The 26,284-nt window shown below is 39.7% G+C and overlaps 1 long non-coding RNA gene across 1 annotated transcript in view; it reads left to right on the top strand.

Annotated features, from left to right (window-relative positions):
* LOC136435455 (uncharacterized) overlaps positions 1-26,284 on the top strand; it is a 242,786-nt gene that overhangs the window by 103,797 nt on the left and 112,705 nt on the right. The window contains exon 5 of the long non-coding RNA XR_010755844.1: positions 16,245-16,428. This is a non-coding gene — a long non-coding RNA (uncharacterized lncRNA). The remainder of the gene's footprint in view (positions 1-16,244; positions 16,429-26,284) is intronic.

Below are 26,284 nucleotides of genomic sequence, written 5' to 3'. Positions count from 1 at the left end.
ATTTGGTCAAATAACGTTTTTGAATTAACGAACTTTTGATAAACCACACATTTCAGACTTAAACAGGCAATTATCCCACAAATGATGTTTTCTTTGGTGAGCCAATCAGTGTTCTCACATGTTTAACGATACATGTATCTCAAAGCGATAATTAGGCAACATGCATCCCAACATGATGTTATACAGTCATGTTTCTAAAACTATTTCAGCCCTCTAGACCTGGCCACTCAGCTTTATGAACCCTGCAGCTGAATTACGACCTCCTTGTGCATACCTCAGCATCCCTAGTTGCTGCGTAACCGACACTCGTGTGGTTTTGCAGCGGTCCAATCTCCCAGATCAATTTCAATTGAGTGGTGGACATGATCCTTGCGTGTATTTTCTATCCCTTCGAAACCCTAAGCTGTCCTTTTTGTGTCTGGAATGGCATTGGGGTCACCTGCGTACAGAAGTCACCGTAAACCATTTTGTTTCATTCCATGCTAAATCTATATTGTCTTTAAAGTTGTTGGCTTAGCGTTACCGCTGGTTTATGAGTTTGAGGTATGAAGTGGGAGTTGAGATTGATGGACCTTCTTTGCTCTCGAATGGCCTATCAAGTATTCCTATTGACCCTGAGATTTGCTACAATCCAGCCCAAACACTTGTAAAATAACATGGCTGTCTGCTTGACTACATGTACTTGAGCTGGCATAGGTTCTGAATAGCTTTCCAGTGCCATGGTGGGAGGGCTACATTTTGCCATGTGTTTTTTTTAATATCAATTCAATTCAATGTTGTCTTTTTGCACTCTTGAAGCACATTGAAGCTTGATTACCATACACATTGGTGCCAGAATAGTTTTCTGTCGTTTTTGCCTCAAGCTACATCAGTTATAATTTTTTTCCTAGTTTATAGCCAGCAGGCTAAGGACATTTGCTCATGCAGAGGACATTTTGCTCATTGAAAGGAGTCCTACGAACCTTCATATGCCGGGATAGTAAGAAGAAGAAGAACATTATTGTGCAGAGTAATCTCTGCTGCCCCAATATGGATAAGAGTCAGGACGTTTTCTGTGGGGCAACTTATACATCACTGGACAAATGAGCTTTGCTCCTGTCATGATCCAGACAGAGGAACGTGTATGATAACCATAGAATTCATGCCAAAGACACATTAGGAGGCTTAAGATGACCATCAGACAAATGATCTATAGTCTGCGGCTAGATTCTGAACAGAAAGATGTATCACTCTGGCATTCTCTTGACAAAATAATAGCTTCATTACGCTGTGACTCCTTGCAGGAAGGATACAGCTGTTGCAGACAGCTGAGAGATCTAGACAGTGCCACCAGCGCAAGCAGCTTGATGGAGCCAGACAGAAGATTAGGATGTCTAAAGTGTGTCTAGGCATACATCAGGCGCTCCCTCCAGAGTGATTTTAAGAGACCGTCTGAGATTTTAGCAGAAGGAGAACTGTAGAAATCCAAACGATAGTCATTTATATCATTAGTATCAAGATTTTGGAAGTGCTGCTGCCTGATCATCTGCTGTTGCAGTAATGATAACATTTTGAATCTGTTCTCCCTTTCTAAAAATCATCAGCTGATAGTCAGGACTCACTTGATGTGAAAAGGACAGAACGTAATGCTCTTTACTGTATGTGTGAGCATGTACATTGTACTGGTATGGGAGACATTCACCTGCCCTATTTGATAAGAGTGAACAGTGATAAAATGTCTTGTCCTTAAGACCACCACCAAGCCCAGCGGCATGCAAGCTGGATGCGAGACAACTGCCATGGCCTGGATTCGAACTCCCAACCCTCGGGTTCACTAACCTCTTGACGATGCGCTCTACAGTGGATGTGGTGATTATAATTTGCTTTTCTTCATCCAGTTGCTCTAATGCTACATTCAACATGTGCTGCACTCTTCACAGTTGATCTTGGATTGGCCATCTGTTGAAAGTAATGCTAAAACCGTTTTGGAAATGTGCAGCCTAAGTACAAATCCCCTACAATCATCACCCACCTGATACCTCTGATCAGATTCCAGTGCTTTAGTGCAGAGTGCACTGATCTATGTGTAAGCTTAGCACTTAAGTAGTGGTGAAATGGAGTGTTCAAGGTCACTAGAGGATGCCATTTGGCCACACCAATTTAATTCCTCGGTTCTTGGGTTATCTACAGAAACTAGTTATATAGGGAAAAACAATCTGACTGTAATACCGGGTTGACAAAGAGACAGAGAGTTTGTCTTGAAAGCTCCCCAGGGCAATCTTTTTTATGTTGTGTGTAATGATGAAATGTTTGTCAAAAGTACCGTTAGTTATATGGGGAAAAACGTTGTTCTAACTTTGGAATGACGTAGAATTCATGTTGTATTGCCAGGGTACAAGGGAAATAAAATTCTTGACAAGAATCTAGTTGAGCAGTCAAGATGAAATCCCATCACAACTCTCACTGGTAAAGTTTCTTATCATGCTACATCTACTTGCTAATTAGTATCAACTAAATGTTTTGAGATGCACTGGCTAGGAAGGATAGCTGCTTTTGGCAGTGACAAGATCGCAACTTTGTACAAAATTGTTTGTGGATAAAGTTCCTCATCATCAAGATGTTCACCATCTCAATGTATTATGTTCCATACTTTGATCTACTTTGTATGATAAGCATGTTCCTTATCCACAGGTACAGAGCAAGGCTTACAAAGAGAAGGGAACATTTTCCATACTCTACTGAGCTAAATTAATTAGTCACGTTGTCAGAGTAGGGGATCCGGAATAGCTTTAATCTACCGCTTCTTTTCAGATGCAGAAATTGTCATCTAATTGCAAATTTGCTCTTTGAGATGTCACTGATCCCCATCTTTGTGTTTCTCATCAACAAGGCTGTGCTATAGCTGACCTGAAAATGTCCATTATAGAACAGATCAAGCCTACTTTTTTAGATCAATAAAGTGGAGTAATATTGTTGCAAAATCCCCAATGAAATCTTAATGCAGAAGTATTATCATTATCTCACAGAATGGCACAGTTCTAACTTTTATTTTTCAGAAAGGACTCAAGCACTATTGAACTTCTAGGTAGTGCAGTGGATGCAAGGGGACAAACCAGAAAATATCTTTTTTGAGGTTGGGAGTTTACATGCTTCACCACACTCTTGGTAGGGGGAAGGAGGGTCGTCAACAACTTATTTCTCTTCATACAGTTTTGCTGTCCATTTTGCTGTTAAATTTATTGATTTTCTTCCCACACCAGGAGCAATATGTGACTCCGATAAACATGTCAATATTTAATGATATACCATGCATTATATACAAGAAATCTTCTCAAAACATTTGAATATGATAATTTCCACTCAACTGTAACACAGGCGCTTTGAGAGACTCCATTTGAACTGAAAACATTGCCTATAGGTTGTCTGTCATATCACAAAAATCAGTTTGTCATTTATCATCATTCGGTACTTGATAAAATGATTGAGGATTCAATAATCACTAACAATGGTGATGTGGTAGTAAAGAAAATTTCACAGCTGTTTCTCATAAAATGTATGTCAATCAATAGAAAAATGAGGTTGATGATATATCTTATGTACCACTAGATAAATGGGTCGGAAAATGATTTCTTCAAGGTCCAGGTGCTAATGAGGTCACAGAGGGTACAGCAAGGTGAAAACTCATCGCCTGCCCAGGGACGATCGAAACAGTAATGTTAATCCTCAAATATTCACATTGTTTTTACCATGGGTTTTCCAGCCACAAACTGAAAGATACCATGAACTGTGTATTCACACCTTTCCACAAAATTTGATTGAAGGAAATTAGGAAATTTTGGTAATTATGTATTCAAAACCAAGCACGATTTGACATACATGTATCGAGTACTACATGTATGTTGGATGCAAGCTTGAAAAATAAAAATGTACAGTATAAAAAACATTTGAAGGAATCTAGCTATTCTCCTTGAATATATGTGTCCCTTACCTTTTTATGCATAATTGGGGCAATAATTATTGGTCATTAAAGAACACACACTTGGATACATAGGACAGTCTATCTTCACATTCCAGACTCTTTTGATAATCAAAGCTTTAATAATTATAGCACCTTATAAGGTGACCATTTAGCTTGCTTGGAAATATAAAATGCACACAAAAATTACCATTTGTCAATGATGGCAGTTGTTAGTTAAGGACAGAAGAGGCTTTTGAGGAATTGACAAACATGTTATGTTGATTCAGTGAAGCAGAATGTCATTGGACAATGTCAAATCTCTTCATACACACCATTGTCTAAAGTTGGTGTATGTCAGAGTGTGTTTTAAGACAATAATCATTTTTAGCACTCTGCTGTTGGTATTATACTACATATTCACTGGATGAAGGGCATCAATTCCAGAATACTCTTATGAATATTTAGAAAAAGATCAACTAACCACATATGAAGATCAAAATTATCATACATATGATAAAGAATATTGTCTTATGACATATGGATTTAGTGATAAGATGCAATAAAGGTGTGATCTTGAAAGTTTGTGGGAACTTTTCTAATAAAAGGTACACAGTTGCATAATAAATGAGCAGTATCTCTTCCAGCCAGTGACAGCTAAAAGCCAGTATGGCTTTAAAAAGTTACAGAATTAAGTTCTCCTGGTGCCTGTGAAACTTTTATTGTAGCAGGCAATGAAATTACTTTCCTTTCCCTCCAGCTAGCTCCCAGAAGGACTTAAGATCTTGTGCTCTTCGGCGTCACCTGCTGACCTCACTGCTTCCACTGTGGTTATTACAGAGTGAGATGATTTCAGGATGTAGACTTGAGAGCCAGCACCTAAGTTGTATGAGATAAGAGATATTATCTACAGCCAGAGACTCCATGGTCTCCTAGGCCTTGCTAAGGTCAGACCAAACAAAACAGTCAAAGACATCATATGATATCCTTGGTACAAAGAAGAATGTGAAGGGGCCTTGTAATCATTATGACAGCTATGTTGTGATTCTGCACATGTTCTCTTGTGGAAATTGTTTATTACTTACCTTCTACAACTTGTGACTTGATACAGGATCGGACCCAGGGAAAGAAGGCTTAAGTGTTTAAGATCAGGCAAACTATAACTTATTTCAGAAATGTATGATATTCCTGGTAATTCTGTTGCCATGTGGTACATGGTACTCAAAAGATTTTGCACTTTAATTGTAACCTATAATCTGTAGGTGAGAAGGTTTTTGTTGAGAAGATTGAAATATATATAGAGAGAGCTGCTGAATAGCACTGCTGTGATTGCATGGAGATAAGTTGGCAGCTGAACTACATTTGCAAGAAAAACTCCAAAGATTTTTGCCTTTGTAGAAATCTGATGTAATTTTGAGAAAGCCTCGTGGCTATCAAAGTGTGAATGGCGGGGAATTGGATTCTTGGAAATGTGATAACTTATGGAGGGGTTCACAGAGGTCAGCACTCTGTGACGACGTCTTTGGTTATATAGAAGTGCATAAATCTGATCAAAGGAATTACATGATAAAGGAAAGCCTGTCTGAATAGCAGGTATTAGAGCCTGGCAGATGGGGGTGGCATTAGTTCCCGGGAGTTGGGCAAGTCGGCGAGATGCAAAGGCCCCTTTCAAAGGCAGTAGCGCCCACTCGCTTCCTGTTAGCTGATCAAAACGACTTATGAGAGGAAATAACATTTCAAACAACAGTGCCCCGCAGTGCAGCAGGGGTCAGGAACGAAATAGAAAGGCGTCCTCACGCAATGAGATATGAGGTCAATACGTAATATGATGTTGAATCAGAGGCGTCAGTGGCACATTTGTCTGATTGTAATGCCATCTCACCCCAGCCAAATGGTGGCAGCAGATTCTTAAAGGGTATTTATAGAGAGAGAAAGAGAGAACAGCTTGCAATAGATTCATCTAACTTTTCAGGGGATGGCTTTCAGATAGTTGCTGTTGAGTTTCAATAGGGAAGTTACTGCAGTAGTTGGTGTCAGGCCAACTTGGTGGAAAGTTCTGAAGTTTATTTTGCATCGAAATGTAAGAAGATGCACATACCTAACCCAGGGAATAGACCAGATTTGATGTTAGTTTAGAATATAAGACCACAAAAGTGGTAGCTCATTTTCCCTTTTTTGCCTTTGCCAAAAATAAAATTTTTCATGATTGTGTGTGTGCCTGTGTGTGTGCTTGTGCGTGCGTGTGTCTGTGTCTGCATGTTTTTGAACAGCATAACTCAAGTCGTGGTTGGATCTTTATGATATTTGATATGTTGCTAGATGTTTGAAAAATGAAGAAACTATTACATTCTGAGGGTGCCTGGCAGCTTTCTAGTGACAAAAGCAGAACTTCCGCTTGTGATATCTCATCTTCTTTACCAAAGGGACCATGGGACCAAAATTTCTTCAGTGTCCTTTTTGAAAAAATCTTGCTCCCAAAAGTGTACATTCAAGAATCACTCAATGCAACCTTGAAAAATCTCCAGTGAACCAGCTCAGTGAACTCCATCTAAACTTTCCCTTCCTGATTTCTTATCTTAATTAGAAGTAGATTACTGCTGGGACCTTAAGACTTTTCTTCCTGCGTTGACCTGATTTAGATCCACCTGGACTGTACATCTAGATTGAAGAGGGATAGGTAGGATTATCCCTCGCCAGTGAGTAATCCTTGCTAATCCCCGCAGGACACTTTGATGGCCCGTAATAATGTACAACCCTCCATGTAACCCTTGGAGGTAATACATCCCTGGAAGCCGTTGTCTGTTGGGTCAAGAGATTGTAATGAGGAGTTGATGTCGAGCCAATCACTGTCTAATCTACCTTGGGAATAAGCCAAGGGGGATACCAACACTATGAATGTGCCCTTCCTAAGAGCAAAAAAGTCATCAGAAAAGTGTGAAGAAAAGATAGTGTTGTGGTAAGTGTTGTTGACTTAGAATCTAAAGGCTATGGAATCCCTAGTAGGTCCCAGTGTTGTGCTCTTGGAAAAGACAATTTCCTTCCTTGACTCAAGTGAAAATGAAAACCTATCTTCCATTAAGAATTGCCTCGGTTGCATGGAACCAAAAGCTGGAGGTCCTGTGTTTGATGAGAAGAGCTACATCTTGCACACGTTAAAGATTCTACTGCACTTATCAAAAAGCAAACCTTACAGTCCGACCTAACTAACAAACAAAAATGCCAGACCTGCAAGACAGAAGATGATGGCAAGAAATTTGGAAATACAAATATGCTATGAGCATCACAGCAACAGACAGACTATACCAATACTGTATCTAAATGAGACAAGTATACGTCATACCTTGTGTGGTCTTGTGTTCACTGACCCTGCTTCTAGTCCAGGCCAAAAAGATAAAATCCTGAAATCTAAAATGACTCATATTTTTTGTTAAGTATTGCAATCTGTAAGATAAGACATAATTCATAGGCCACTTGAAAAGCATCACCGGAATTTTCCAATACATTAAACTTGTATTAATGCTGTTTATTTACAACAGGAAAGCTTTTTGTAAACTAGAATTGGATAGAAATTCAATTCCAGTGTAATCAACCCATGTTTAATACCATGAAATTTGATGGAAAGCAGTGGCTTTGATTTACACCACTTTCAGCACCACGGACAGGAACAGTTTAATGTACTGGAAAATTTGTATGGGCATCTTTGATTATTTCTGCCTGGCTTGGCTTTGTAATATTCTACATGACTGCACTGTCCACCTGTGGTCACTTTCAAACTTATACCTGTGGTCAACACCATCTGTTCATACCAGTCCATACATTTCAGGCTGAGCAATAAAAAATGTAAAAAAAACGAAAACAAATTAAAGTAACTTCATTGTTTTCTCCTTTATTCTTATACCTTCAGCCCAATATGAATAAAACACAAATAAAAAAAGTTGTCTATAGCTTAGACTTTTGAAATTGATGGCACAAATGGTTGATGTCTCTTTAAAACACAGATAAGCAGATTGCATATGCAACATCAGGGTGTTCTAAAGAGTAATGTAAACTCAGTTCACAAAGGTGTTTCCTGCCCATTGAAAGCAAAGAAATGTGGACGTTGCCCTTGCTGAGATTTGATTATTTACAAATAATGGCTGTTGTACTCCCCATCATGACACTGTCAGCATATTTAGATGTTTTTAAAATCTAAATATGCCAACAGTGTTACACAGGAGCACATCCTTAAAAGGAAGTTGAGTTATTGGTAAGCTGTGACCTCAAAATTCACTGTGAACATCCGGCTTTGTAGCTGTCCACTCTCAGTGTGCCTGAGCGAGATACAATTTCAGCCCATAAGCCTTTTTCTATCCAGATCTTTTATCACAGCACCGCTGGGATGGTGTCCAAGAGTCCTAAGGGTCTACACTCTACAATGACCAAATTCTATGCTTATCTCGGTGAGGATCTCGTCACTGAAATTCATAACCTTTCTTTGATTTCTGTGGCATCAGGTCAATGGCAGATCATGTATCAAGGTTAGAGTGGACTGCACAGATATCAGCAGACCTTTTGTGGTTATTCTTTGCATTAATCTTCTGTCAGTCCAGAAGAGCTTGCTCGTTTATCACAGTTGCACGTTGCCCATGAGTGTGAGTCCATTGCTTTCAGTAAAAGGTCTGAATATGTTCACTGGTCAGCTTCATATCAAGAGCAGGAACAAGTGCAGTTTAGAAGTTCTGCATTTTGGACTATTCTGGACTATTTCCCCCAAAGTCAAGTAAAGAGTGAAATTAACGGAAATTTGAAATATTGAAACATATGATACACAGTGAGGAGGTAAGACTAATAGAAGCTTTGGTTGTAGAAAGTAGCAACAAATAATTAGCTGGTAAGTTAACACAGGGAGTATTGCACGTTTGGTTTGCATGGTACTTATTTTAATCTGGAAATTCCAAAATACAACTTACTACACAGTTAAATATTTGGAGCTTAATAACTGCATATTTCTTATGTCATTTGACTGGAGTATGTAATCTGAGTTATGCTTTTGAAGTTTCTTCCTGTACGTTTTATCATTTGAATGACAATGTCCTGACACTTGAATAATAATCTTTACGCTGCACATGTGGAAGTAGAATGTGGGGGTGCATTTAGCAGGGGATGGCAAAACAAAATAGAGGGTTAAGGTTGTTTACTACGGCACAGATCATTCAGTTATAGTGCTTGTCATCATATCCTGTCAGAAAACCGAACCAACTTGAATATCTTTAAGTTAGTGATTCAAACATGCCACAGTGATCCTGAACAGATGATAACCCCTTCCCTCAGAAGATCAAGGTCCCATTTTATCTTTCAATATGGAGAAAAATGTAACAAGATGCATTTATGTGCTTTGAGAGCAGTGTGTCATAAATCATACAGTGCCAGTTTCTTGTATCCAGCACAAGAAAAGAAGGTTATTAATGACTGTGGTACCAGTTTGTGCTCAAACGTGCCTTTGTAGTCGGTATGACTGTGACTTATCTGATAGACACAAGGTCAGCATGTAATCATACACCTTTCGTCACTCTGTCATGTGTGATTCCAGATATGAGTTTACTTGGCTGCGTTTGAAAGTCGAGGTTGCTGACCTATTTTTCTTACTAAGGCTTCTTCAATATTCTTTGTAAGGTTCATTATCTTTTGGCATCATTTCAAATGGAATATGAAGGGAATTGTTATCATAAAGGATTTTTAATGATAACTTTTTGGTATGCTGTGCATATGGATACTCTAAGATGTTTACAGTCATTTCTATTTTTTACCACCCTGAAAACGGAGGTATTGTTTTGGGTCTGTTTGTTTGTTTGTTTTCATGTGTGTTCCGCTTTGTTCATGCTGCCCTGGATCTGAGTTTGTTCCCAGCTGAGTTGAAACCAGAAACTTGCAAGATGCATGGGTTGAACTTAGGCCTGCGCACAAATTTCTCAGGCAGGCTTGCAAGAAGTGAACGTTGGCACATAGCCAAAAGTCAGGAACCCGAGGATGGCATGTGCTCAAAAGTTTTTAGCACATTTGAAATGTGTGAAATTGACATGGCTGTGTTATATTTTGTCAAGAAATTTGCAAAAACTTCAAATATTTCACAGAGGAATTAGATAGTAATATTCTTGTTTTTGTTTCTTCGTTTTCAGAGATGACGAAAGCAGATATGTGTGATACAGACACAAATTTCATTTTTGAGTGAAAGCTCATCTGTGTTGGTAGAGTACTTATTGTAAAGTTTTGAGCTTAGATCCATCACAAAGAAGGAATTCACCATGAATTTTCGGTCCGAACTCCAACCTTCCTCAGATGTTTGATTCACTGCATTGAACGCCGGGAAGCCAGAAGCGTGATGACGTCAGCAGCGAATCAAAAGAGGCGGGAAGACTTTCATTTTTGTTAATCAGTTCAGCTGGTTTGCAGTAAGCACCTGCCATCCATATGTAAATTTGCAAAACTCTTAGCCCAGCATAAGACCTGGAATGAAAAGTGTTCGTTGACAGTTCCCTTGAGACTGATGATTTATCTCCACCCTACAGTACTTTTGGGGATCGTGATCTCCAGAGTAATTGTTAAACTATACCCACAGTGGTATTGAACTCTTGTACAATGGCATTAATTTCTTTGGGCACAAACAATACAATACTATTCCTGTATTGTGATCTCCATCGACCTGAAATCCAATGATGTAAGGAGGGTTAATGACCCAGAGATACCTTAAATTGAATTTCAGGTGGGCTGGCATCAAAACCTGGTGGCCCCAAAAATTGAAGATGAAAGCTGAAAGTGAGTTCAGTGACTTTGTTTTTCCTCAAAATGATCTTCAAACCTCTCCATTGGTCGGCAATATCCTTGGACTCCAAGGGAACTTCACAGCAAAATCAGATACATTTGTCTTCGACTTCAAAGTAGTAAAAGCGTCTTTATCAAACTGTTGTCCATCAAGGTAGTAATAAAACTATCTTGAACAGAGCCTGTGGGACAGGACAGTTCTCGTGATCATACATCATTCATTTCCTTTGCAACATGTACTATCTGCAGTCATGCTGGCACCCCCACAGACACGGTGGATCCTGGAAGGAAATTGAATCTGATGCATCCCTAATTCCCTACCATATCCACCAGGAGATCTAGGCATCTCCAGAAATCTTTAGGCATCGATTCATCTTCTGTCATTTCGATCCATTCTCCGGTTTGGGGCTCAATCCTTCAAAAGGATATTTCAATGGATGCCTGAGGGGGGAAATCCGTCGGTAGCTCTTTGAGAGGCGAGCTGAAGGGATGCGTCTCCAAGGATGAGCCTGAGGGAAGATTGTAGCAATTCTGCTGGGAGGGGGGTGGTAACCAAATCAATATTTCATGTTTATCATTAACATATAAACACTTGTAAAGACAAGTCTTTTCTTCAACATAATCAAGAATGGCTAGACCTTATTTGCTGATTTTTTCACATTAAAATTTAAGTAAAGATAAGCTAATTAAAAGATAGTTAACATTCTAACCTTCATCAATGTAAGTAAAGATAACACAGAATGTATTGTTAATCTCCCCATCATCATCTCTGATGCGTCATTAGAATTGATCTGTCCGGCCTTGAAGGCAACTTTATCGATCTGATGTTCACTGGTTTGATGATATGTTTTTAATGATGCAACTTTCCTCCTTTTCAAGCCAATTATGCTGTATGTGTGATGATGATGCTGTATGTTATTGTTTTATGATTAATATTTCAGTGTTGTTGGCATTATACAATAAAAATGTTTAACAATGTATACTAAGATTAGGATAAACATACTGGGGCATCATGTGGCGCAAGTGGTAGAGCGCGCGGCTGTCAAACAATGGGACCCAGGATCTAATCCCGGGCTGTGCCCAGAGACATGTCCGAACTTGCGCCCCGACGTTGTGCCCTTGGGAAAGGCACTTAACACGACTTTCCTCACTTCACTCAGGTGTAAATGAGTACCTAGCTCATCTAGGGTTAGGGACGTCCCTTTGATAGGACGCCAAATGGAGGTCCCATGTTTGGGGAGAGCCACACCCCGCGCACGTAAAAGAACCCACCACACCTTTCGAAAAAGAGTAGGGGCATGCCCCGGTGTGCAGTGGTCCAAAAACCTACAGTGGGCACATGGATTTGCCCTTAGTAATAGCCTCTGGCTAGTTGGGTAACCCTGGCAACATGCCAAACCAATAAATAAACATACTGGGGAAAGATAACAGAATGATAACAAATGTAATCATGGCAACAAAACCTAAATTTGTAGGAATACATATCTATGATATGCATGAAATTTAGAAATTACAAAATGATGCTCAAAGATTAAATTGCCTCTCCTTTATAGTGATGGCAGGATGGGTTAAGGACATTCTCACAATGGCAACACAGAAAAACACACAACTCACTACCATACCTCCTTGTTGAGAACTTAAGCAAAGGAATTTTATTTTGACTTATAATTAATTTAAAGATTTCCTGAAAAACTGGCTTGCTAATCCCTTTCCAAGAAATGATATAAAGTCATAAAATATGCATTATGAAGATATAGACTGTTCTCCAGAAAAAAATTTGGCTCCCCGGAATTTTTGACTGATCATATATGATATATGATAATATTCCTTATACATTCAGGAATGTGAATCCACTTCCACATAGTAGATAATATTTAGAAGCCATTCAAGCCTGACTGAGTCATAGCAGTTTTGCTGAGACCATTGATTATCGAAATTTTTGTCGTGACGATGAATAGATGTAGATTTTTGTGGTTAGGTCCGACACCAAGTGCCAGATAATTGTGGTCAGCTTGAGAAGGCAATCTCCGTTGATTGCATGTTGGCGTCACGCTGGTCACTTGTTGCTAGATAGACTTGATTGTTCAGCATTCAGCCATGTCCAAGACTTGATATGTACAATATTTCTTGCCAATTTTTTGCTCAGTTAGGTCAAGATTACTTTGGGATAGGGTGTTCTACGGATCACTGTCATAAATCTTTTTTCAGATGCTGTTGACAATGTGTTTATCCTGACATTGAGCTACTATTTCTTTTAATCTGTTCTCTTATTAATAAGTATTATCATATTAAGGAAAAAGACTCCTGTAATACATTTTACGGTAACGTTTCTTTTTTATGCGTGATGCACAATGACCCATTTCTAGAAAGTAACTCTCATACCTCCCTTTACCACCACCTTTATGGTTATTCTTGCCATTTTCATTGATGTCACTTGAAGATCTGTGATGGCCATATTTGCTACAGTTTCACACATTAAAGCCAGGATTCTGCAGCTGCTAAATTGAATCGTCCACCAGAAAATGTCCAGTACCAAACTCCCATTGAGTGAAAAGTATTTTGCTGTACCTAGAGTAGCCATCATCACAATCTCTTATGGCTTTTTGTGGATTTGTGCAGACGGAAACCCATTTTAGTGCTATAACGTGCACAGCAGTGTGAGCCATAATGTCTGACTATTATTGCCCATTATTACCTCCCTACGTGTGGAAGACCAGAAAAACATAATATGTGACATTAACCTCAGCAAGGACCCACACTTTAAAGCATGCGGGTGGTATAAGGTCATCGCCAAATGTGGACGCTCTTCTTTCAATCATCTGTTTTTGCAACAGCATCATGTTAAAGAGCGGCTTTTTACTCAGATTATGCTGGACAAAATACCAAATGTCATTATGTAGTCAAAGCTTGAAGTTTGACAGTGCTGAGATATATATCTTCTAACTACATGCCTTGTATGAATAGCCCTGTAAAAAAGGTTGCAATGAAATGGAAAAAACTACATGTGCCTAGATGACTTACAGGATATATTCCAAGCCAGCTGCTACATGTAAGTGTTAATGGTAAGCCACACCTTGTTCATATAAAAAAACACCATACTTCTCGAGTGAGATGTGCCCCGGTGTGAGTACATGTAGATTTTTAAAGAATATATTCTGACAGCATTACCTGAGGTGATTGCTGTATTTAGGTCACCTGAGTTAGCACCAAATTGCAGCTGCTTCAAACCCTTGCGCTTCAGATCCATCAATGGTTGTCTCTCGTAATTTGGCCCTATAGTCTGCAAGGAGAAAACCCTTACCCGTCCACCCACACACACACAAAATGAAGTCCAGTCCCTTACCTATTGCTTGACATTTGAACTTTTATGTAACAGATTTTGACATCTTTCATTGTTCATAAGTGTGCTAGGTCTTCTTATTTATTGGTTGAGATATATAAAAAATATGATGTGATTGACCAATCTTCATTTCTTTACAAGAGCTCATTTATAAAGTGCCGTTGCATGTACAAATGTTCTCCTTTCTGGCCCTTCAGGAAAAGTTTGAACCTAACTGGATTTATGACAACGCAGGAAATCAGTCTTGGCTCAGCTACCGGTAGTAGAGTTCAAAGCCACAGTAAACCATGGTCCCAGGTTCAAGTTATGGCCCTGTAACTTTTCCGGTAGTTGGGTTTTATCCCATCCCGCCAATACTCCATAACTTTTCACTTTATGGTATCCTTTGTGACCATACCAGCTGCTGGACCTCTCAAAATTTATCCTTTGACCTTTGCAACCCACCTGTAAATAGAACCACTTATTTACGAGTATCCATGTTAAGAGAAAGGTTATTTCTAGATTTAGCATGCTGTTCCTCTATAATATTTAGCTTTTTAAGTTTATGATTGAGGAATTAAACTGTAAAGAAAGATCCCACAAATTTTGTCAGGAAATTGCTCTGAAATAAGAGACCCCAAAATAAGTAACTGGTAACTTTCTGTAGTGCAGAGATGTTCGCGGTGGTTTTATTTTCGCAGTAAGCTCTTTGCCGGGAACGTAAAACCACCGTGAACATTTTTTGCCCTCCTACCCTTTTGTCTGCTATTTCTTAAATGCAAACTTAATGACGCCACAAACACTCCAATTTCTCCCTACCGCGAAATTAAAACGAGGCATGCATTTACAGTATACTCGTAGGGAGAAGTCTGTCCTGTTCCTGTTTTTTTGGCAGCAGCATTGCCACCCCGACCAATCGAATCACTGTGTCGCATTGAAACTCAGATTCGTATCAGCCATTTCCAGAGAAATCACTTTCTAACTTGCGTTAACGACTACATCTGACCAAACAAACTCGCCAGTGAGATGGTGGGAGGTGTCAGCTTTCCAAAGATGTTTTCAGATTGACAATTTTGGCACTTTGGAAGTGATTGAAAGCGACCGCGATTTAAAGTTTAGAGAAAAGTAGTAGAAACTAGACCTTAAATCGCGGTCACTTTCAATCACTTCCAAAGTGCCAAAATTGTCAATCTGAAAACATCTTTGGAAAGCTGACACCTTCCACCATCTCACTGGCGAGTTTGTTTGGTCAGATGTAGTCGTTAACGCAAGTTAGAAAGCGATTTCTCGGGAAATGGCTGATACGAATCTGAGTTTCAATGTGATTCACGTGATTCGATTGATCGGGGTGATTGCCCTGCTGCTACCTCTGTCCTCATCTGAACCATAGATTACTTCATACCAAGACTCTTCCAGGAGTTGATTGCCTTAAGCCATGTCTTCGATCAAAAAAAATCGCTGTTGTTTGAACCTTTTTCTTTGATGAGGTCCTCATTATCTTTCGTTTGTGCATATAGAATGTTTGTAGCCAAGAGCAGCTTGATCTGTTAAATGACAATGGAATACTTTACTTTCATCTGCAGTTGTTGCCAAATACCAGTGTGCACATGACCTTGTCAATGAACTACACTGCAAGGGAGAAACTTTACAAGGCATTTTGCAGGGCAGTTGGGCTGTTGCCAAAAAGTACATTATTCAATTCATATACATTGATTTTTACAATAATATGATCTTTGACAGGAACTACTGTATATTATTTTTATATTGTTATATTGGAGATGCATGGACCACATTTGTCATACATGTTGTATATCTGTAGCAAAGGAAATGGTTTAGAGGGAACTATTAGAGGACCAGGTTGGAAGATACAAAAATGTACTTTGGAGGCTAGGCAGGAGAATAAACATACTTTCATGTAGTAATAATAAAAATAACTATTCTGCTCTTTTGAAATGAAATATGTTTATTTCTGCTGTTAACTCCTATCATTCTGTTCAACATTACTTTAAAAAAACTAAAGATACTGAAAGATGGCAGCCAGACAATAACTACTATGGGCAGTAGAATTATGATATCTATTCTTCAGATGCCAACATTATGAAGCCTCCCATAAGACCCACATACTTATTTCATCCTTTACAATACCTCTTGGGTTCTCCTATAATTGATGAAGTGCATTTTCTTGTTTGCTAGTTAACCTTGGATGGAGCCAGTCTATAAAGATGACCTCCGAGATCGAGATGAACAGCTGGTCAGAAAAATGACTGGTGACCTCCATTACTGAACTCTAGCAGGGGGCGGCTGAACTTGGGCGGCCCACCATTCATCGCTGATAAACTACCCACATCCCGCTAATGATGCTTTATGGTCCGAAATAGTAAGTATTCAGAGTCACGTCTCTGTGTAACCAACCTATTTGTCATGCTGCAAATGTTAGCAAAGGCTTTCAGAGGTTACCATACATGTCAGTTCTCACTACCAAAAGAATTCATCATCTAATTTGTGTCCCAAGTTGGTACATGGGAATTCGTAATGGCGGAACTCAGTCTACATAAAGCCCCTCTTCTCCCTTTAATGTTACATGACATCCAAATTTACTGGTCCGTGAAATAACTTACACACCAGATTCTTGATGACTGGGCTAATTAATGCGCCACTCCCAGCCACCATAACTCTGTGATTCATGCAGTAAAGTAGACTTTACAAATTAAAATTGACCCTAGCTTGTAAAACATTGAGGGCTTTGTAGCTGAATTGAGGTTAGCTTGCAAAGTTAATAAGTGAATGGAATAAACTTTGTGCAAGATATTCATTCATACATTCGTAGCAACTAATGTTTTAACTGAAAAAAAAAATATGTTAAATTTGGATTCTTTTTAGTAATGGTCACACTTATTGAAAGGAGTAGAGGTCCTTCCCGGTGTGAGTGGTCCAGTGGATTGAATAAATCTGTCTGGATATGCACCCTGTACTCTTCAGTATACAAACCTGGTGTGCTTTGTCATGAGGTGGTTTACCAGGTAAACAAAGTTTGAGGCATTTACATGTATTAGTAAACAGAAGACCCTAACTGTATCCTTGAGTGTTTGAGTCATCAGAAAACATTTAGCACTTGGGCTGTTTTTCAACAACTGCTGCATAAGTATGGATTTAACAGCAACCGTGTTGCCATATCTTGTTAGCAAGAAAATTTAATTTCTAATATATTTTTGTTGTTGTGAAATTGCTCTTTTGTAACGCTATCATCTATTCTAAGGCCCTTGTAAAATCATCTTTTCTATTCATATAACATCTAATTCCACCAAGGTACATAATTCCGCCACCCTGAAAAGATACGTCCAAACAAGTCTCCAACCCAACATCCCCCAGTATAATGCACTCCTGTATATCTTAACTGTGCATACCTGGGAGTTGCTGCACTAGAGATTTCTCAAACCTATTATTTTTCAATGTGGCGGATTGATGTTAATGGAGGTCACAGGCTATGAACACAAACAATACTCATGTGGAAATGAATTCATGATACTTTCTGTTACATGTACAAACTAATGATTAGATGTGAATATGTTATGACCAACTTCAAGCTCAAGTTTTATAAGATTCATCTGACAACTCTAAATTTCCAAACTCAGCTGTCACAACAATGGCAAGTCGGAATAATGTATACAATTTGTTATTTTCACACACCAAAGCTACCATAAATATCTGCATTCACCAGACAAAATATTTTACCCTTGTGTGACACTAACGTTTCAGGTGCAAGTTATAGTTTATTGCCTTCAGTGCATGCCAATTGTGGTCTAATCTTCAAAGAGAATTTTAGATGATCACCTCAACCCTTAAACTGCTTAGGGACAAGTTTAAGGCTGTCTTCTTGTCAATTCCATCCATCTGAGGCTGGGCCTTAATCCCCGGGCAGCCATCCCTGTCAGCTAAGGTCAACTGAGAAGGAAAAGTTGTCACGAAAGCCTTGACACTAAAACTTTCCTATCATTAATCTTCTTTGTGGAGGACGCTGGGCAAGACCTTCACATTTCTCCTTGCAGTCATGTCTGGTGCCTCTAATCAAGTGTAAGTCATATATCCTTGGTGCCTGTAACTGGTGCAGTGTCCTAGCAGGTGGAGTGTTTGCCTTGCATTCAGATGTGGATTGTGCAAAAGGTCATACAAAAGACTTAAAATGATACATACTCTGCTTTTTCTGCTTAGTACTCGGCATGTATAGGGGGTGTCCCTGTGGTGTAGTGGTCTGCGCTTCTGTCACTTACCACATCTGGTTCAAATTACTTGGAACCAGAAGGCCCGAGTTTGTGCCCAGGTAGGAAACCTCTGGGCAAGAGACTTCATAAAAATGGTACATGCTTCTGAAACAGTATGGAAGTTAAACACACTCCACTGCCAGTGGACTAGCCCCCTGCTACAGTGATTGCACCACAGTGTGGCCCAGGACTATGAAACAGGGATGGGCACTGCCCTATACACTTTATGGTGTGGGAGGATTTTAACTTTTAACTTAACTCAGCACATATATAAAAGATAATGGGAGTTAAACACGCACTACTACCAGTGGACTAGCCCCCTGCTGCTGTGGTCATGTGTGGCCAAAGGGCTATAGAAACGGAGATGGGCACCACCGCTATACACCAGGTATGGGATACCTTGGCAGCCATGAATAACAAACTTTGGGATGAGAGCTTTTTAACCAGAAAAATCTGGCTCTGGGAAGCAAAAAAACTTTTTCACAAAGAGTTTTTATTGCCTTGTGAACTGTTCCTTCTTGTGACAAAGACAATCAGATGGTTGAAGTCATGATCATAAATAGTGATTGAATACACCTAAGGGCCTGATCAGAACTGATTTCTCAAAAGTTGTGTCGCTATGCAGATTAAATTGTAAAGGGTACCTTGGAGGGTAAATAGAAGTGGCATATGCTGGAAAGTTGTCTGAAACTATCCTTCCTGGTTTGTAACCTAATCCTTTCTAGTTTGTCCCAGATACTGGACCAATTTCAGTTCCAGTTAGGAACAGACAAGATGTTAAACTCATTTCTTATGCTTTCGCAAAATTGGAAGGTGCTAGTAAGTGAAATAGATTAAGTGCAATAGCCCTTTAGGCTACTTTCTCCCCCTGTCATATTTACTTCAGTCTGCAGGAATCACTACCACCAAGAGGTATCTACCACTCAAAAATCACGACCATGGCATATTCAGAACACGAGATATCAAATTTCGAAAGTTCTGCTGCAGTATTGTAGGAAGCCACTAGAAGGCCAATTATCAAACTTGACCTGTGTGTTCCCAACCCCATCCCACCTAAATACATGTATCATAAGGATCCATCCACAGCATGAGTTATGCTGTTCGCACACACACAGACACACACACACATAGACAAATGGTATAACCTAAAACATAACCTTCTTGGCAAAGGTAATAATGTGACCTGTTGATATTGAATATTTCGTATTTGAAAAGCAAATAAGTATATTAAACATCAAACTGCACATCACTTGCAGATTTAGGGCCAGGGGCACCTGGTGCAACCCTCCCAAAAAGTGGACTGTGCGGAAAGGTCATTATCAGTTCTGATTGCAGATGCAACTGCCCTGTTACAAAATTTCTGGATCCACCAGTGCTGCATATGTTTTATGGTATAGATAAGCAACAGATACTGTGAAATTAAATGCACTTCTTACAATAGCTATAAAACGTGTTTTATCTCTCGCTGCCTCCTTTTCCAGCTTCATATTATGAGTCGTTTTCACATGACCAGCAGGTATGATAGGCTTACCGTTTTCTCTCATACCCTAAACCTCCTGTAAGCGGATTTCCTCTAAGTCTGTCACTGTGACACTTGAGTGCCAGTAAAAAGATCTGCTCAGTCTTTTCCATCCTGTAACAGGATGAGCCAAGATTTCCGTACATAACGGCTGCCGGCAGAGAAAGTCAATATTTAGTTTGGGAATCACATTATAGAATTTGGCGCTGTCACAAAAGAGATGCAAGCCGATCTCGAGCTGGCTTGTATTAGTTTTAAGTGGTGCTCAAGGCAGTTAGATATCATACAATGTATAACAAATAACAGACGCTTGGTGAATATGTGAAAATTATTGATCCCGATTGAAGGCTATTGAACTTGCTGGTCCTCTTTGGCCAGGCAAATGTAGTTAGTTGTTTAATGGTTACAGCACTTCTGGTTTTAAAACAAACAATGATTTAAGGGGAAGCTTATAATCCTTTGTACTGGCACCATGAAAATTAGCAGAGCTTACAAAAGGTCCAACGTGCACATGCCAGAGTCGCGTTTGTGTACACGACATAAATTTGATCAGAGTGGGCGGGATTTGGGCCGGCAGTAGGGCGGGAATATTCAGAATTATCCTTTTTTAGGAACCATGCACACAGAATATTCATGAGAAAAATTACTTATCTATTCTAATGTAGTTAACCTCCATTAACATTAATCCGTCGGGTTACATAAGTCCGCCACTTTGCAAGACAGTGTGTTTCAGAGATCTCTAGTGCAGCACCCCCCCCCCCCCCCACAGATATACACAGTTCAGATATACAGAAGTGCATTATACTGGTGGATGTTGGGTTGGAGATCTGTTGTATGTATCTTTCCAGGGTGGCGGAATTATGTACCCTGGTGGAATTATGTTAGTAGATGTAAGTTGTTTAATGGATGCATCACTTCTGGTTTATGGAATGAAAGGTGATGAAGGGGAAGCTATCCATTATGGTAGCTAGCTCCATGTACATGCATCTAGCGCCTTAACCATGCTGTTCCTAACTGTAAACGGTGCTGTCCTTGGTGCTGGCTAGCTATCACCTGGTCATGCTGCTCCTTGTGCTGATTGATTTATGTTGCTGTCCTGCTGTCACCTTGACTATGCTGTTCCTTGTTCTGTATGGTAGACCATGCTGTCCTTGGTGCTGACCGTCATGCTGTTCTTATGTAAAGATTATTCACTGTGCTGTCCTTGGTACTGACTAGCCACCTTGCAGTTCTTACATATAGATTATTCAATGTGCTGTGCTTGGTACCGTCTAGCCTTTCCCTTGATCGTGCCTTCCATGGTTCTATAACTTAAGGTAGACAATGCTGTCCTTGTTGCTGACTAGCCACCTTGCTGTGCTTATATAGAGAGTATTGGCTGTGCTGTCCTTGGTGCCATCTAGCCTTCCCCTTGACCACACCTTCATGGTTTTATAACTTAAGGTGGACGATGCTGTCCTTGGTGCTGATCAGCCACCTTGCTGTTTTGTGTATAGATTATTGGCTGTGCTGTCCTTGGTACCATCTCGCCTTCTTGACCATGCCTTTCATGGTTCTATAACAAAAGGTGGACCATGCTGTCCTTGGTGCTGATTAGCCACCTTGCTGTTCTAATATATAGATTATTGACTGTGCTGTCCTTGGTAGCATCTGTCCTTCCCATTGACCATACCTTCATGGTTCTATAACAAAAGGTGGACCATGCTGTCCTTGGTGCTGATTAGCCACCTTGCTGTTCTTATGTAGAGAGTATTGGCTGTGCTGTCCTTGGTACCAACTAGCCTTCCCCTTAACCATGCCTTTCATGGTTCTATAACTAAGGGTAGACCATGCTGTCCTTGGTGCTGACTAGCCACCTTGCTGTTTTCGTGTATAGATTATTGACTGCGCTATACTTGGTGCAAGACAGCAATTGCCTTGACCATTCTTTACCTTGTGCTAGATAGAAGTCTTTGCCCTTCTCATTTCTAGGCAGATACAATGTCATTCATGTAGTGTCCAGCTTGTCTGATGCAATAGCAAACGTGTTCCATGTCTAACAAGTGAGGAGGAGAAGGGGGCTGCCCTTTTGCCTGCAATTCTTGGCCCTAATTTCCAGAATACCATACAAAATTGGCCGACACATTCTATCCTGTCTACATACTTCAGGAAAGGAACAAGCTCTGACTACTAATTATACCGTTCCACATGATAGATTCACTCAACATTCAGTCTGAGCTGCTAGCCAATTCTGCAGCTGAATGGTTGTTGGAATGCTTTTTGAGGCCATGTTTGGCTACACAGATTCAATTTCTTTCTTGGCAGTGCATCAGACAAGTTCAGCTTAAAGTTCACAATTTGGAAAGTTGCCACATTCTTACTGTCTCCCCATTTTCTATTTTGGAAATTCTGTAAAAAAAATTCAGTTGAAGAAGTAGCAACATTGGCAAGAACTGAACAGGCCAGAGGAATATTGATATTTCATCAGCCTTTTGTGTTGTCTATTTGCTGTCTTTTATGATCCAGTAAGTAGGATGCAAATGTATAGAATGTTCCACAGAAGCACATTTCTTTTAGACCATGATACACCATTACCACGAACTATCAGAACAACACTGGAGGACAGCTATGCTCCATTGACTTCTTTGGGTGATCCAGTCTGTCTACCACAACCTATATTCAAAATCACAAGGCATTCATAAAGCATTTTCTGCACTTAACAAGACCTATACCTTCTTTGAAAGCAGGCCTGTGTCTCATTTGTGGGTGTGAATAGCCTGACTATGGAATAGAGCACATTTTCATCACCATTAGGCAGCCCAGTGTCAGGAGTGATAGAGTCAGCACTTTTATTGGGGTAGACGGGATCAAAAGGATTGTTTGTGGAGGTCAGGGGTCAGGTGCGGAGGTCCCCTGTCTCTGTTGATGGAGAAGAAGGGCTCATTAGATGGAGCTAAAAGCCAGGAGGGTCCATCCCTAGTGGATCGGCAAATGGGGAAGAAGCTGAGAGATCCATTCATCGCAGAGTTGCTGTGGGATGATTACCCTTCATGGGGATGCATAATGGTGCAGACAGACATGGGAGTCAGCCAAACCTTGGAAAAACTTTGGGAAGATGTTCAAAAAACAGGGCAGCGCACGACTCCCATGCACTGCAGTAACTGACAAGTTTGGAGGTCTGCCAGTGGTTAACATACCAAAAGTTTTCAGTGCTATACACAGTGAAGTGATGGTACTGGAATATGTGCAAACCCATATACAATTTCTTTTAAGTTGCAGTTGCTACATGTACTTCAGTCTATATTTAGAAGAAAAAACTACCATGCTCACTGAATCCTAATATATTACCTGAATGCAAAGTAGTCACACATCATTAACCCTATGGCCTTTGAACAGTTATAGCAAAAATGGATCAGTAGCAACATAAGTCCATACTGCAATCTTTTTGCCTGAACACATCAAAATCTTGATACTGTCAGTACATTGTACTATGCTTCAAGGACATACAATGTGTATTTTTGTCCTGGTAACCTACATTTGTGGTCTTGTAATGGCACCCTCCAGACTCCACTGTTACAGCTATAAGTGAACTGCTGATACTTTGAATTGCCCCAAATACATCTGTTTACCACAAATGGCCTTGTTGATGCAATCTGAATGGCCCCATTTAACAGAAATTTCCATAAAAATGACTCGGACGTTATCTCCAAGTTGGAGTTCCACCTGTTCCAAAGGGAATTCTCATTGCCTACGATGTTGTAAATCCATTCAAAATGCAAAGCTTTGATTGTGTATTTTCTGTTAACAACACTCTTGTGTCTTTAATGACTAGCTTTTAGATCTGTCTGATTAACAGCCTGAATTATTTCAGTCCTATTTTCTGCAGCACAGGCTAGTTCTTAACCTTCTTACTGCTAAGGTGGACTTCTGTCCCTGGCTTTGGGTTGGTTATGCAGAAAAGCATTGGGACGAAGGTTAAGTCTATCATCAAGCAGAAATCTGTGAAACAGCTGATTGCATTGATGTGGTCTCCTACCAGCATAATTTCTCGCTTCCCCATGTGGAGCACAAAGACTAAAGCTGCACATGGGTACACATGAGAGCACAGCACGACCCATGCATGATAATGAGACCCAATCATATTAGGCTGACTTCAAGCCCAGGTTGACTTATGTGTTCGTCCCGTTATTTATCTGATACCATATTTGTATTGGCTTCTTTCTTCAATGGCCTGACATTTAGGCTATCCCAATACTGTACTAATCTGTTAAGTTACTTGCCCAGCGTACCGTGTCAGCAATAATGTGACACAATGACAAATCAGTTGACAGCCCAATTTGTCTTGCTAAATCATGGATTTGTTGGGAGATGAATGGTGTGGATAATGGATATCCCTCAATCGTTCGATTTCATACAACAGAGATTTGTTCCGCCCAATTTTCATACTGGAGGAAGGAGTAATGTGGTGACGTTTTCATTAAACTTTGCATTTTGTAGGCATTTTTATGGCTGACTCAACACTTGTGGCATGAAAGAGGTCTTTCTCTTTCTTAGTACTCTGTACATCAGCCTGTTGTGACGTGCAGTTATTCAGTTTTTGCACACACTCAGGTAGATTTGAAATAATTAGAATTCACTGCCAACTTGTGGAAGAGTTCACGCATACAGAGACTAAAAATTCAGGCCACCTGCTAAAGGCTATACCACACCTATCGTTCTTGGTTATTTTTAGCAACTACAGTAATAGTGAGGAACAGAATCAAGGATGTTGTGCAAAGCTATGAGAAAAGTGTTGTTCTGCTACAGTTTGCTGGGACATCCTTAGGGTTAATATGTTGAGAGAAAGTAATAAGACTTGTTATCTTTAAAATCATGAAAGGATTTAAAAGTCGTTTAGAGGTTTCTTCACATCTTTTGTTGTCAGATTGCTGGGAATGCCATGAGATATTGTTTGCCTTTTGTTTCAGAGATATCGTTTGCTTGATTTCAGCCACAATATCTCTGCAATTTCTGCAAAGATATGCTTTTACACCTACCGTAGCTACTTTGCCTAACTCCTTTTTGCATTTTCTATCAGATAGGCCTCAAGGTTTGCGCTGACCTTATACATTACCAGGTAGATTCGTATCTGTCCATCACTGTGTATCAGCGATTTGTGCCGACTAAGAAAAATGACTTGCTCCAGGCCATCATTTCAACGGTTGCTTGCTTAAGCAGGGATTTTAGGGATGAAGGATTGAGTGGTCATTTGGTATACAAAAGATGGGGGGAGGAACATAAAACATAAATGTTTTTGTGGGCTTTAAAGCCTAATGATCCATTCCTGTGCCATTTTCTGTGAGAGGGATGATGGGTATTGATTAGGTATTGGAAGTGACTGAAAGTTTAATGCTCCTTGCATTTCTGATAGAATAGGCATTGTTCTGAGTTGAAGTCTTATATTTAGGAGCAACCTCTCACTGAATCAGCAATGTTGAGATGCTCTTTTGATGCCCAGGTTGTTTCAAAATGTATACAATGATTTGAATATCAGACAATCCTAATGGTAATACATCCTATGTATACATATATTAGACACAGTGTATGTATTCTTTTTTCATTAGAATAGTCTGACATCTAAATTCAACAATATCATTCCATTTTTTTATTGGAAAATATAAACAATTGTAACGTTATGTAAGGCTTTGGGAATGGTATTTATGATTCTCCTAAAGAGCAGAATTGAAAACTTCTGTTATTTCTTAATAATATGATTCTCCTAAAGAGTAGAATTGAAAAATTCTGATATTCCTTGAATGACATGGCTTTGTATAATGTCATTTCAATAGAGGAGGTCATCTTAGCCTCTTTGTACTCTCATTCTACTCTGCAAAAACAAGATGAGTGCAAACGTAAATAGCTCACCACAGGATCTATGTATGCTATAAAGCTTAATCTGTGCTAACAGTATTGCAAGTTGCAAGCATATGATATATTTCACCAAGCCTTAATACGCTCTCCTTGACATCGCAGTGCAATTGTACCAGTTGTTTATATGTTCTAGATCACCACAAGACCTCCATAACAATAAACATGGCAGGCTCCACTGCCTGTCATCACCTATTTATTGGTCTGGCTGCAAGACGGTCATCTTAACTTTATGCTTCAGCACTGCCCACAAGATTACAATCTATTGGCATGCAGATTAAAGTGGAGGGTAGTAAACAGGCTTTTTGCCTTGAATGAAAGCAATTGTGTAAAGTTGGGTATCACTAAAGGCTATCTCAGTGAAGTTTTAGCAGGCATTAAGAGTGGAGACAGTTACGGTAAGGTTATTGATCCAGTACTTTGTGGTTCAGACCAGAACTTTAGGGATGCGACATAAATAAAAAGTTTTCTGGACAAATTTTTTTTAGCTAGGTTTCTAAATTCTGATTGATTTTAGCCTGTCTTTTGACAGACTCTGTAAATTAGCATGAAAACATTCTATTTCATGA

This window comes from Branchiostoma lanceolatum, chromosome 5 (genome assembly GCF_035083965.1).
Source record: "Branchiostoma lanceolatum isolate klBraLanc5 chromosome 5, klBraLanc5.hap2, whole genome shotgun sequence".
Taxonomy (NCBI): domain Eukaryota; kingdom Metazoa; phylum Chordata; class Leptocardii; order Amphioxiformes; family Branchiostomatidae; genus Branchiostoma; species Branchiostoma lanceolatum.
The sequence above is the reverse complement of the archived record's forward strand: the minus strand, read 5'-3'. Positions and strand labels throughout refer to the sequence as shown.